Source organism: Ictidomys tridecemlineatus, chromosome 8 (assembly GCF_052094955.1).
Source record: "Ictidomys tridecemlineatus isolate mIctTri1 chromosome 8, mIctTri1.hap1, whole genome shotgun sequence".
Lineage (NCBI taxonomy): Eukaryota > Metazoa > Chordata > Mammalia > Rodentia > Sciuridae > Ictidomys > Ictidomys tridecemlineatus.
Window position 1 is genome coordinate 26,428,529 of NC_135484.1, and position 14,984 is coordinate 26,443,512.

Genomic DNA, 14,984 nt, shown 5'->3' on the forward strand with positions numbered 1-14,984 from the left:
GAAAACTTCTTTTCCTGTTGCAAATGAAAATGACTCAGATCACAAGCTTCTCCAAAACATACTCTTTTGTCTTTGAATTCCTCTCTTCCAACTTTCTTCTTCCCCTCTTCAGTCAATAACACACTGTATCTTAATGGCATACGCTAAGGAAAAATACAACTTCTTGGGGCCAATGGAAGATCTGGGACAAGATACCCTGTCATTACTTTGCTGAAATGTTCCATTTCCTTTAGCCCTGTTCAAGTGTGGAATTCCTCTATTCCTTGTTGGTCCAGAGTCACCAGGACAGATACTTTAATGTCCTGAAATTCCTGAGAATTCCAGAAATAATGAAGAATTTGAAAAACCACCTAAAGACTAACTGGGCATTGTATGAGATTTCCCATGGTAAAGCCGAGGTTGCTTTGTTCCTCTAATTAACATTGAGTCCCCACCCTTTAAATAAGCAGGTCTAAGTTCCCAAACAATTATCTCACATTGACACTATTAGTAGTTAGATATGCTAAGTGCCATTTGCTATTGAATGTAACAAAGAAGTAATACATCAAGGTCTCTCAGTGGTCACATGGGAAGTTGTGGAATATAATTAATTTTAGCCTCAAAATTGTATCATGAAGGACTGACCATAAAATTTGATAGGGTTTCCTCTTTTAAGAAAATTAAAGCAATGAGAGAAGATAGCCACCGTAATTTAATTATGTTGTTTTTTCTACAAACTTCTGCTGAAAGACATTCTTACTAATGTAATAATCTCAGACGCATAATTGACTTGCATAGTTTTTCTAGGCCGACCTGAAAGTCTCATCCCAACCTTGGCTCTTGCTAATTGTACAGGATTGGGCAGGTTATGTCCCTGAGGGTCTCAGTATTCTTACCTAAAATGATTGCAAATCAGACCTTTTTGGTCAAAGTCTGAGATTTTGAGTACTTGTGTATTTGCTCATTTTATAATCCACTCAATTCTGGGAAAGGGAAAAAGGATAAAATGAAGCAATTTTTTGTGCTTTTTTTTTTTCCAAATTGTTTTTCATAATAGAGAAAATGATTAAAATCACCTTAATACTGTGATGGAATTTTTTCTCTAATAAAAATCAAAGAATATTGGGGCTGGGATTGTGGCTCAGCGGTAGAGCGCTCGCCTAGCAATGGTGGGACCCGGGTTTGATTCTCAGCACCACATAAAAATAAAAGGCATTATGTTGTGTCCATCTACAAAAAAGATTCTCTCTCTCTCTCTCTCAAAAAAAAAAAAAAATCAAAGAATATTCCTTAAGGTGGAAGAGCTGCTAAATAAGAAACTATAAATTCAATCAAAAGCACCTAGAGCCAAGTAAAACAACGACTTTATTTGTATTCCAGGGGGCTTCCAATTCAAGATGGTGGAGTGGACTCTATTAAACATGTCTCTTCTGAACAGCAGAGCAAAAACTATAGAACAGTAAACAGGAAGGAAAAGATCTATAACAGAAGAGGGATCCATAAGCTAATCAGAGATTTTTGTCAAATTTCTGAAACAAGAAAAATGAGTGACATTGTTCATAGCCCAGGGAAATTCCACCCTCAACAAACCCAAGTTTATAGGGAAGGGACAGCTGTGATTCTTGGTAAGTGCCAAAGAGGTGCTCTGCTTGGAGTTGGCAGGGGAGAGAGCAGGAATGGAAGGGAGGAGGGTGAGAATTGAGGGGTGTGTTTATTTAACCCTTGAGTTCCACCCTGCAAATCTTTAAAACAGAGGAGATGTGGCCAAAGCCTTTCACATCTGGGAAGGACACTATCTTCTCAGAAATTTGCCAGTAGGCCTGACCTGGGACAGTAGGCCTAGGTCTTTCTCAGGTAAAACCCAGAGGTGATGATCAGGCTGACTAACAGATGCTCTGTCCTAAAGGCTTCTCATGTACTACCCTGTATAAACCTCTCCTTGACCTTCTCATACAGATTCAATTATTCTTACTTGTTCAGAGAAGAAATGGAAGCACAGGAACATGAAATGACAAGGACAGTCATAATGTACGGTGTTGGGCAGGGTTTGGTACAGTGGGGTGGGGCATGGTATTGGCACTGTTCCCTAGCCTGCCTTCCCTCCTTGTGTTGGTTTGAGTTCCTCAATCTCTTCTATTTCACCCTCCACGGAGGTTTCTACCTGGCTAGTGTGTTTGGAACATCTTATAATGGAGAAGTATGGGTAAGGGGAAGGGCCAAAAGTGGGAGCAGGCCTGTGTGAGTCTGACCATCTGTGGAGAGGTGGGGGTGAGTGAGGCAGCTGAAGTCAATGAAGGGCATAAAAGGGAGAAAAAAAAAACCCTTTAAAAATCTACCTCCAGGACCTATGTTCTTAACTGCACTGTTTTTAAGAAACAGTTCACATTGTTTGAGAATGACTTTTCATTATCACCTGTCTACTTTTGGAGCGCTTCTCTGTGATTGGACCCCTTGAGTCATTACTTTGTAAGCGTTACACATATAAGTCCATTTCCAAACCATCGCAGGGCGTGGTTGAAACGAGAGTGTCTGGTCTCGATTTGGAGACTTGATGAGTAGAGCTTCTTAAATAAAACCACAGTATAGCTTTCTTAAGTATTTACTGTTAGCTTTTCATAAATAAATGCTTTTGATGTTATATTATACGGTCCTAATGAAGTTCAACTTAGTTTCAGGCATTAGAATCATCCATGTACTATATAGAATTTTGTGTATATTAATGATGGTATTCTGAAATTTGTTTTGCTTAAAGAAATATCCTATGGCCCACAGATGAAACCAAGTACACAGATATAGGTACAGGACAGCCAATTCTTGTGGCTTTGGTAATATTATAGAGGATTCCTGATCAGAAGTAGAAATGCAATAATGCATTTCATGCATCATTGTGTTAACTCTTTTTCATCCAGGTAATCCAAGCAGAAGAAAATGAATGCATAACTCTCATATTAAAATTTTGATACAATGTCTACTCTGAAATATAGCCTGGCTTGTTTTAAAATAAACATGTTTTAAAGTTCATCATTTAACCCTTGAGTCCCACCTTACAAATCTTTAAAACAGAGGAGATGTGGCCAAAGCCTTTCACATCTGGGAAGGACACTATCTCCTTAGGAGCAATGGATTGAACTCCCCCTGACATCTTGACTTTAACTTAGGTGGAACATACATGCAGACGTTTGTCATAGTCCTCTAGTACCTAATTCTCTTCTAAAGAAAAGAATTCAAAGTATTGTCAGGAAAATCACCGCAGGAATCAATTTTGAAATCCCTTTGGAGTAATTTCAATTACTATGAAAAAAGAATGACTCTATGCCAGAATATTTCATTCAAACGTGCAGAGAGGTTGTCACAGAAATGCTGCCAGTGCTCAGCGAGGGGCAGGAGCAGATGGAGAAGAGGAATTGGGGTGAATGGATTCAGTTCCAATTCCCCATTTTAAACTGCCTCTTCATTTCCTCACTCTTTCTGCAATAGTTATTTTTGCACCAGATTTTTAAAAACAGGTCTACTGGGGTCAAAATTTGCTTTATCTTATTGCTGTAAAATGGTTTCGGATTTTAGAATTTCTGTAGACTTGCTGGGCTTGAGATCAAGGTTTGATTTTGATCCTTTTATTTTCTAAGACAATTCTTTGGTGAGCTTGGCAAGCCTGGATCCAGAGTACAGAGCATTGTTCCCAAATTTCGCAATTCTGGGAAGTATCTAGGTGTGTGTTCTGGGTGTGGCAGAGATGAGTATAAAGCATGTCAAGTGTGGGAAAAGACAGGCAAAAGGGCAACTAAAGGAGATTCATATTCAGTCATGTCTCCTTAGAAATAAATAGGAAAGTTCAGAAGTGTGTGTGTGTGTGTGTGTGTGTGTGTGTGAGAGAGAGAGAGAGAGAGAGAGAGAGAGAGAGAGAGAGAGAGAGAGAGAGAGAGTGTTAGTTCTCTGGTGAAGAATTGGAATCTTCACCATAAGCATAAGATTGTGCTAGCGATAATGAGTCATTAAATAATCATAATAGACAGTTGTATAGTGTTTTGCCCAGCCAGTTTTTCCAGTTCAAAGACATGGATAATTAACCATCTATTAGCAACTGGTTTTGATTAAGTTACTTTTAAGAAAGAATACTTAGACTTGAAATTGAAACTTTGAATTTAATTACTGAAAGTAAATTGCTGAATGAGACTCTGAAAGCAAGTTCCATGTGAAAATTCTATATTCCTGTTCTTTTTTATTTTTTATATTCTGGTTATTTTAATTTAATTCTTAACTCAGTGAAAATTTGTATTTCCAAATGCTACTCCACCGAGTATCTAAAGTCCATAAATACTTCAATGCCTGACCCTTTCTCAAGGAAATGAGAAAAATAATAATCTGGTTTCAGGGCAGATAGAGATGACTGATGAAAATTGAAGTACAATTAGGAAGCTGGCATTTGCCATGTCATAAGAATAAAATACTCTTTTAAGATATATGTTTTTTAGAAATTGGATACAACAATATTAGAGACACTGACATGATAAAGTGAATTCCTGGTAGATCCTTAACAAAAATAAATGCTTTTTGTATCAGAATATCACATTAGCCACAGAGAACAGCTACCTCCTGCTCCTCACTCTGGAGTGATTGTCCAGGTAGAGGGGCTGTGACGTAGGAGAACCTGATTCTTCCTTTGGGTTGATGCAACCTCCTACCAAGAGCACCCAAGGATGGGTTCTGGGTACCTGTGTACAGAATACAGTCCCACACACCTACCAGTCAGCCCTGGCTGAGGGATAGGACATCCAGACTCCACAGTGGGTCTGTCCTCAGTGCAAAGAGAAACTTTGAGAGGGCTGAAAATTACTGGGATCATTTTTAGTAAGTCAATTGAGTCTCTTCCTCTTCTCTCCCCCACATTCCCTGCTCACTTCCCTTGAATTGTCTTCTCTGAGGTTCAGAAATGGAGGCATCTCTCATCATGGGTATCACATCACGCTTTCCAATTTATGTCTCTGATGGGTAAAGTCACCATTTGGAAACATTGCAAATTAAAATCTAAGCCGAGTCAAATGATATTTGGCTTTTCCTGTTCATTATATGCTATAAACACACAGGAATACAAGATGAACTATACCATATTAAAAAAAAATGAAATGTGACTCTGAAGTTCCTCAGAAAGTTACTTTGGTGCTTCTTGCCTGCACAGACTATCAAAAGGCTTCCACTGCAACTGGCTAATTATTAACCAAATTGCCCAGTGGGGTTTTCTGGGAATCTCTTTGAGTTTTGTTTAAAGGCTCCAGCCTCAACCCATGGTAAAGCTGAGGTGCTAGAAGGAAAGCCACTTCCGGAGGAGAGCTTGCTTCCAACCCTCTATCTGTCATCTCAGCAGCTTGTGTGCCACCAAGGGGCTATGTATAAACCAAGTCCAGTTGTTCATGTTCTTTTATTTATTTATTTTTTTTGTTCTAAGAAGAGGTTAGCAATACATTTTGTATAACCCTAGGGCTGCTTTTGGAAATAGAGGAGGAATGGGAGAATGTTAAGCACAAGGAAACCTTGGGTTCTCACGAAGGATAGCCTGGTTCTACTATCTATTAGCAGGTAGTCAGTGAGATAGGCTTTCTTGAAGCCCTGTGTTTATTTTGGTAACAGTCATGTTTTTCTCAACCTTGGGGATGAGTCATCACAGGCTGAATCAGGACTGGCAGACAAGGGCAGACAAATTCTAAAACACAGAACTTTCTCTGAAACACCAATTGACACTCAACAAAGTTCTCAAAATAGCCAAAATGCTAACTCAAAGAAGTTTTGTATGGCTCATATTCCATGCCAAGTTGGCAGTTAGACATAGATTTCTCACTTATAGGAGTTAACTGATAAGAAGCATCATTTTCTTTTGCATTCTACAAATGCCTATAAGACTTCAGTAAAAAAAAAAAGCCACCATATAGAATTATGATCTAGTATTTTTCAGTTCAAGAAAAATATCAGATTTTCCCTAGAAAAATGTGTACCAAAGACACCCCCTCCAAAAAAAAAAAATCCATGCTTCTGATATTAATAGGTGTTACTCAAAACAATTTTATGCTAAGGAATAAAATGATATCAATAATATCTTCCATTTGTTACTCTTTTACTATTTGCCAGGCTTATTTCACTTGATCTTAACCAATCCCACTGGGTACATTATTATTGTCATTTTAGAGTTAGGGATACCAAAGCATAAGGAGGTTAGAGATTTTCAAAGTAAATATGGGACCATGAAATGATACCTGTCGGCCACAGTCCACCACTGCTGGCTTACTCAGATCATTTCTGCCCCACACTCAGGAGGCTCTGACATGAATGACTCAATGCAGCTGTGGGCCATTGTCTCTAATGTTCAACTAAAAAATGAAGGGTTAGCAAAACTAAATATGATCCCCACAGAGACAGCTGTTGCTAAGTCTTTAATCAATCTTTTATAACAGCAACTACACCTCCTTGTGATAATCAAGGTCAATTAATCCCTGCTGGCCATGAGGAACCCAAAATGACCAGAGGCAGTAGCTTTAAGTTCAGCAGAACCCTTATCATGCCCCCTAGTTAATGTATTTCTGCCATAATTACAGACTAGTTCTAGAGGCATACATTTCCCCCAAATAAGACACTGGAGGTAATGATACAGTTCTGAGACGGTCCCCAGCTCTAAAGGTTGTTGTCTGGGAGCTGATTCCTTAGCTGAGCTGAAGAGGTGGTTTCATGTTTTATTAGTCTAACAGCTTCTGGGAGATGTAGTATAAGAAAAGGCCAGTGGATCTCATGGCAGTGTGGTCATCGTTGCAACTTTGCCTCCCTTAGTTTAAGAAAACACACAGGATCTCATGCCAACAACTCAAGAACACTGTTAAGTCCTTGGAGAATGGGGTTTGTGGATGTAGCAGATGCAAAACCTAACCACTACCCACTTCAGGGCTCCAGTGGAGCCAGAGAATGACGCTGATTTCAGTTAATAGGAGAAATGTGTATATAAAGCATGTAAATTTAACGTATGACACAGGAGCCCTCATAAGGACAAACAGACCCAGAGAGCTGGGGAAACCTAAATACTTTTATGCTAGGTTAAAGAAAGAAGTGCAATTATGGAAAAGTTACTAAACCACCTGAGGAGGCTAAAGGAAGGTAAGAATTATTTTAACAAGGTTTGCTTGTACCAAATTTTCTTGGCTCTAACTTCTTCTCAGGAATGTTTCTCTTTTCCTGGTACAGGGAGAACATCTTTCAGGGGAGTTTTTAATCTCCTGTTTTCAAGAAGAAAAAGGAAGATTGGAACACTCTTTTTACATCTGCTGTTTTTCAAGTGCCTTTAACTCAAAATAATTCTTAGGCCAAACTGGCATATTTTGGGGGAGTATATTCCACCAAACAAAGGCAACAGGAACAGGGAAAGGAAATTGAGATAATTTGGACCCTGACAGGATAAGGAACTATGCTCCCCAGAATTAAAGAATCTGATGAAATCAACTTGTCTTCGGGTGAGTGGCCTTCAGGCCTACCTCCAACATGTTGGAGATTTCGTTCCATTCCACAACACAATGTTATTATTGTAATTAAACAAGTTGCACCAATGTTTTGGCTTCCCAGTACATCTAGAAGCCATACTATGCTGTAGTCTATGAAGTGTGCAACAGCATTATATCTAAAAGGACAATGCATATACCTTAATTTAAAATACCCTATAGGGTTCAGTGGTAGAGCACTTGCCTAGCATGCATGAGAATCTGGGCTCAATCCCTAGAACCATAAAAAAAAGTTTTAAGAAAATACTTCATTACGAAAAAGGCTAACAATAAACTGAGCCATTAGTAAGTCATTTTTTTCTTTTCTTTTTTTGGCTCATGGAGATTCTTGCCTCAATGTGGATGGCTGCTCACTGATCCAGGTGGTGGTTGCTGAGGGTTGGGTGTAGCTGTGGCAATTTCTTACGATAACAATAAAGCTTACTATGTCAATTGATTCCTCCCTTTCATGAAACTTTTTTTCTGTAGCAGCTATAATAATAAAATCCTGCATTGGTACTGGCATAAAAAGAACCATGTAGACCAATGGTGCAGAAGACATAGATACAATCATCTGATCTTTGACAAAGGTGCCAAAAACATACATTGGATAAAAGACAGTCTTTTAAACAAATGGTGCTGGGAAAACTGGTTATCCATATGTAGAAGAATGAAACTAGACCCTTATTTCTCACCCTGCACAAATATCAACTTGAAATGGATCAAAGACCTCAGAATTAGGCCAGAAACTATGCAACTCCTAGAAGAAAACATAGGGCCAACAGTCCAGCTTTTAACTACAGGCAATGACTTTCTTAATAGGACCCCTAAGCTCAGGAAATAATGCCAAGAGTTAATAAATGGGATAGCATCAAATTCAAAAGATTTTGTACAGCAAAGGAAATAACTAGGAATGTGAAGAGAGAACCCACAGAATTGGGAGAAAATCTTTGCTAGCTACCCTTCTGACATAGGATTAGTATTTAGAATATATAAAGAGCTCAAAATACTTTAAACCAAAAAAAAAAAATCAAATAACTCAATTAACAAATGGGCAAAGGAACTAAAAGACATTTCTCAAAAGAAAAAAATACAAATGACCAACAAGAACATGAAAATGTTCAACATCATTAACAATTAGGGAAATTAAAACCAAAACTACACTGAGATTTCATCTCACATCAGTCAGAATGGCAGTCATCAAGAATATACATGATTAGAAATGCTGGAGAGGATACAGAGAAAAAAGACCTCTTTTATACTGTTAGTGGGACTGTAAATTAGTACAACTACTTTGGAAATCAGTATGGAGGCTCCTCCAAAGATTAGGCATGGAACCACCATAAGACCCAGCTATACCACTTCTCAGTATTTACCCTGAAGAATTAAAGTCATCTTACTCCAGAGATATGTGGATACCCATGTTTATAGCAGCACAATTCACAATAGCCAAACTATGGAACTAGTCTAGGCATCCATCAACAGATGAATAAATAAATAAAAGAAAATGTGGTGTATATACAAAAGGGAGTTTTATCCAGCCATAAAGAAAAATGAAATTATGGCATTTGAAGGAAAATGGATAGAACCAGAGGTTATCATATTAAGTAAAATAAGTCAAACTCAGAGGGTTAAGGGTGGTACATTTTCTCTCATGCAGAAGCTAGAGAGGAAAAAGAAAAACAAAGTTGGAGTTATCTCCTAGAAGTCAAAGTAAGATCAGTAGAGGAAAGGGACCTGAAAGGCAGGAGGGGAGAGGAGAAACACTAGGGAGCAATATTGGTCAAATTATACTGTTATATTGTGTGCTTGTGTGAATATGTAACAACAAATCCCATCAATGTGTACAATTATAGTGCACCAATTAAAAAATGTGGGAAAAATTCTTTGTAAAATGTGATGCTGTTTGATAGCATTTTAAGCACAGTAAAATTTTCAAAATTGGAGTTAATCCTCTCAAATCCTGGCCCTGCTTTATCAGCCAAGTTTATAAAATATTCTAAAATCTTTGTTGTCAATTTAAATGATGTCCACAGCTCCTTCACCAAGAAGTAGATTCTATCACAATGTACCATTTCTTACTCATCTGTAAGAAGTGATTCCTCATCCATTGAAATACTATTAGATCACAGCAATTCAGTCACATCTTCAGGCCCCACTTCTAATTCTAGTTCTATTACTATTTCCATCACATCTACAGTTATGTCTTCCACTAAAATCTTGAATCCCTCAAAGCCATCCAGGATGGGTGAAATTTGGAATCAGGTTTTTCCAAACTCCTGTGAATGTTGATATTTTGACCTTCTCCCATGCATCGTGAATCCAGAATGGCAAATCCTTTCCAGAGAATTTCCAATTTATTTTGAAGGTTCTCAATTTTCATCCATCTGAGGAATCACTATGGTAGCTATAGCCTTATGAAATGTATTTTCTTAAATAATAAGACTTGAAAGTTGAAATCACTCCTTGGTCCATGGGATGCAAAAGGACCCACTGTGTTAACAGTCATGGAAACAACATAGATCTCATTGAGCATCTCCATCAGAGCTCACAGATGACCAGATGCATTGTCAGTGAGAAGTAATATTTTCAAAGAAATCTTTTTCAAAGCAGTGGGTCCCAACATTGAACCATATTACAAATAGATGTGCTGTCACCATATTCAGTAAACCATATTACAAATAGATGTGCTGTCACCCAGACTCTGTTGTTCGCTTTATGGAGCACAAACAGAGTAAAGATTTAGTAGCATTATTGAGGGGTCTAGGGCTTTCAGAATGGTAAATGAGCACTGGCTTTAACTTAAAGCCACCAGGTGCATTAGCCCCTAACAAGAGAGTCAGCCTGGCTTTTGAAGCTTTGAAGTCAGGTATTGACATCTCCTAGATATCGTCTTCCTGCAACAAAGGGCTGTTTTGTCTACAATGAAAATCTGGACCATCTTCATCATTTTTCTTAGCTAGATCTTCTGGGTACCAGGCTAAATTAGCACTATCTGCCTCCCATTGCACTTTATTTTCTTTCCTTAAACTTCACAAACCAACCTCTGCTAGCTTCAAACTTTTCTCCGTCAGTTTCTTCACCTCTCAGCTCTCACAGAATTTGGAAGAGTTAGGGCCATGCCTTGTCTTGGGCTTTGACTTAAGAAAATGTTGTGACTGGCTTGATTTTTTGTTCAAACTACTTAAACTTTTTCTATATCAACAATAGGCTGTTTCATTTTCTTATCATTCTTGTTTTTCACTGAAATAGCACTTTTAATTTCTTTCAAAAATTTTCTTTTGCATTCACAATTTGGTTGACTGGTGCAAGTGGCCTAGCTTTTGTTCTAGCTCAGCTTTAAATATGCCTTTGTCACTAAGCTTAGTCAATTATAACTTTGATTTAAAGGGAAAGGCATGTGACTTTCGCTTGAACACTTAAAGGTCATTATAGGATTATTAATTGACTTAATTTGAATATTGTCGCATCTCAGGTAATAGGGCAACCCAAGAAGGTAGAAGAGCACACACAACATCAAGTTTGTCTTATATGGGTATGGTTGGTGATTCCCCAAAACAATGTAATAGCAATATGAAGGATCTCTGAACACAGATCACCATAACAGATTTAATAACGAGAAAATTTGAGCTATTGCAAGAATTACCATAAGATGACAGAGATACAGAGTGAGCACGTGCTGTATAAAAAACTGCACTGAGACACTAGCTTGATGTAAGTTTACCATGAACCTTCAATTTGTAAAAAAAAAAAAAAAATCTGTAAAGTGCATTAAAGCCAAATGCAGTACAATTAGGCATGCCTGTCTTGTTTTGAGGGTTATTCATTCCATTGATCCATCCCTTAATCCAGTATTCTCAAAATCTACTTTTATATATATTCCTTCAGTTCTTGCCAGACATCTTAGCCTGGGTCAACTATTTTTCTTCCTGGGTCATGGACTCTACTGCTCCATTCAGGATATTCTGAAACTTTGCCCCAGCCATTGACCTAGAAGCAACAAAGAAAGGAACAGCCAGAAAGACACATGCATCAGGTTAGGTCTTGGCATAGTTCCAGAAAACAAGTTTTTTTTTTTTTTTCTTTTTTTAATCCAAAGGGAAGAGGCCATTAGGCCAGCCTGAAGCTTCTTTTTTTTTTTTTTTTTCCCAGTGCCCTTAATCCCTGGTCTTAGAGTCCAACTCCTTCCCCACTGAGGCCTAGTTCTTAACTTGCATGACAGCTTCCTCTGCAGGTCTTTCATTCTCATATCAAACACTATCTCTGATTTTCACCAGGTTGCCCTCCAGATGCAGGAAGTAAGAGTCTCCTTAAATGCTTTCAAAGAGGACCCCTGGCTTTCATGGTGTGCCACAGTGAGTTGATCGTTGGTTGAAAAGAGCCTGTTATTTGCTTTCCTCAACAGTTTCACAGTTCTTACCACTGCGGTAGCCCCTGAATCCAGTGCTATACAGATCCTATGAGCCAGAGATTGCTCTTCCATCCCAACCCATCCAAGGTGAACACTGTAGTAACTGCAATGCCACAGCCTGTCACAGCTGCACTTATTGCCACCAGTGCAGCCCTGTGGCTACCTGACTCCACGGGGCCAACTGCAGGGTCCATCCTGAGATCACTTCTGGAACCACTTGCCTCAGTTCATTTTTCCCCCAAAGTAGAACCTGAGGCAAAGTTAGAATTTGGGCACAGGTAGTATTTGGGAGGTGACCCCAGGAATCCCAGATGTGGAAGTGAGGAAAGTGATACAGGGAAGGGAGAAATGTCAATAAAGTGTAAGTTAAAGAGTTGGTTGTTACTGTGGACAACTGGGGCTCAGTTCTGCTCTGGAGCCTCTAGAACTATCCTGCAAGAGAAGAGGCCAGAGTACTGTTTGACTGACCTCTGTCCCTTATTGGTTGAGGGTTCTCTTTGGGCATTAAATTGTGAGCATTTCATGAGCTAAGCAAGGTGCCCAAATCCCACGGGCAAAGAGGAAGAGAGACACAGGTCCCTGGGGTATGTGCAGTGATTCTCCACCTTCAGCTCTGGGGAAATCAGAGTGGGCCAAAGTAAACCGAAAACCTTCTGGAAAGGATTTGCCATTCAGGATGCTCTTAAGAACATTTGTGGGAAGAGGTCAAAATATCAACATTCACAGGAGTTGGAAAAAATTCATTCTAACCCTCATGGATGACTTTGAGAGGTTTAAGATTTCAGTGGAAGAAGTAATTACAGAGTGATGGAAATAGCAAGAGGACTAGAATTAAAAGCAGGGCTGAAGATGTGAATGAATCACTACAATCTAATAATCTGATCTTTAATGGATGAGGAAGAGCAATATTTGTCCTTTTCATTTCTTTTCTTAATGTTTTACTTTCTTTTCCTTTTTCCATATCTTGTCCTTTTGTTCTACCATTGCAGTGATTTTTCTCAATATTTATTTTTTTAATATTTCTGTTGAGTCTAAAATATTCAATTTGTAGGAACTTTTTTATTCTCTAATTATTCATTTTGAAAACTATTATTGTTTTATTTTATGGAAGAAGAATTAGTAATGAGTTTCTTTCTTCTTTTTTTTTTTTTTTTTTTTTTTGGTCTTTTCTGTTTTGGAACTGGGGATAGAACTCAGAGCTTCATGTAAGCAAAGCAAGTGCTTTTCCACAGAGCTACCTCCCAGCCCAGTAATGAGTCTTTGAAGCTTATTTTTCATCCCTTTCCTTTGAACTTCATCTTTCCATTGTTTATGTATGGATGTTCATGTCTATTTTTAAATTTTGAATATTATCTTGATGCTTGATATTCCTGTCATTATTTTAGAAGCCAGTGTGAGAATGGGCTACGAGTTTCACCGTTGAATATATAGACTATACCCCGTATGTTTTCAGCAAGTGTTGTATTACACTCTCGGCTATGGTTTGTGTCCCATACCCTATGGATACATTTCTAGTCTTCTGACAAAGATGGAAAGAGGTAGTCACTTGACTCTGTGGTGAGGAAGGGGAACTAGACTTCTGTATGCTTCTTGTAAACTGAATCTATCTCCCTGAGTTCACCCTCACCTGAATTTCTGCCTTCAGAGATAGAGTTAAATTTAACTCCTGAGCCCTCTGATGCAGGAACCAACTTGTTTTTCATTGGCTTACTTCTCTCCCTACCCTGTAGCCACTCTAAAGATTAAAAATCCCTTAAAAATTTGAACATGTTCTGACAGGAAAATATCTCAATATTCTTTAAAATTAGAAAAGCAAATTTGACTTTCTGTGATCTTATTTTTCCATATATATTTTGATATACACACATGCATACACATATTATATACAAGACATGTTACATTTAAAATATGTGTGTCATGTCTATGTATTGATAAAGACAAAGGAAAAACCATGGAATAATACAACCAATCTTGACAATTATTACCTCTGAGAACTGGATTGAGTTATGACTTTCAATATTTAGTTTTTATTCTTTTTATGCAGGCATATTTCAACTTTATAATAGTTATTATTGATATGGATATACATAGTTAATAACTATTGCCAGGTACTAAAATCAGGCTGTATTATATATTATTATATATACTATTTTATTAAACACACGCATTTACACAGCTAGAAATAAAGAGTTGCTACTTTTGAATAATGAGATAAAGTTTTTTCTAATAATCTTTTATATTTTACAAATTTTCTGTTAGTTCATTTTAACTTTATAATCAGAACATATTTATTACACACTTTCTTTGCAACAGGTGTTACTCCAGGCACTGAAAATTCAGAGAAAAACAAGATGAAATTCTTATCCCAGTGAAATGATATTCTGGTGGGTGAAGACAACCAGTCAACAAATCAAATAAATATGATGATTTTAAACAGGAGCAAGTGATATTTAAAACATAACCTGGGTAATGGAAGAGAGAATGGTGAAGTTAGGTGATTTTGAACTGGCCAGGAAATGTCAAAGAAAGTGACATTTGGGATTGGGAAAAGAATGTCGAGGAGGAGAGAATCATGAGAAAATTTCAAAAGACTGTTCCTGGCAGAAGGAACAGCAAGATGGGAAAAATATGGTATGCTTGAGGAAGAGAAAGAATGTTAATATAGCTAGGATAAAAGGAATGAGGAGAAAAATGGTAGGATATGAGTTCAGTAAGGTAGTCAAATGTTGAATCATACAGATTTTAGGTTTTATTCTACTTGCAGTGGGAAGTATTGAAGGGTGCTGGGGAATTATCTAATTTATGCTTTCAGAAAATCAAATGTTTGGATAATTTTTTAGATCAAGAAAATAGCAGAGTAAAGAAAGCTAGTTACTAGTCTATGAATTTGGACTTTGAGTGCCATGTTTTATCATTTATTCTGTGTTCTCTGGCCAAGCATTTCATCTCTATGGACTTAAATTTATTTCTCTGCAAAAGGGAGACAATAACACTGAGGATATATGGGGGAGCTAATGATTGTTATGTAGACAGAGAGTTTCTTCTATCTTTTGGGCTGCTTCTGGAGCCAAGAGTAGGACACA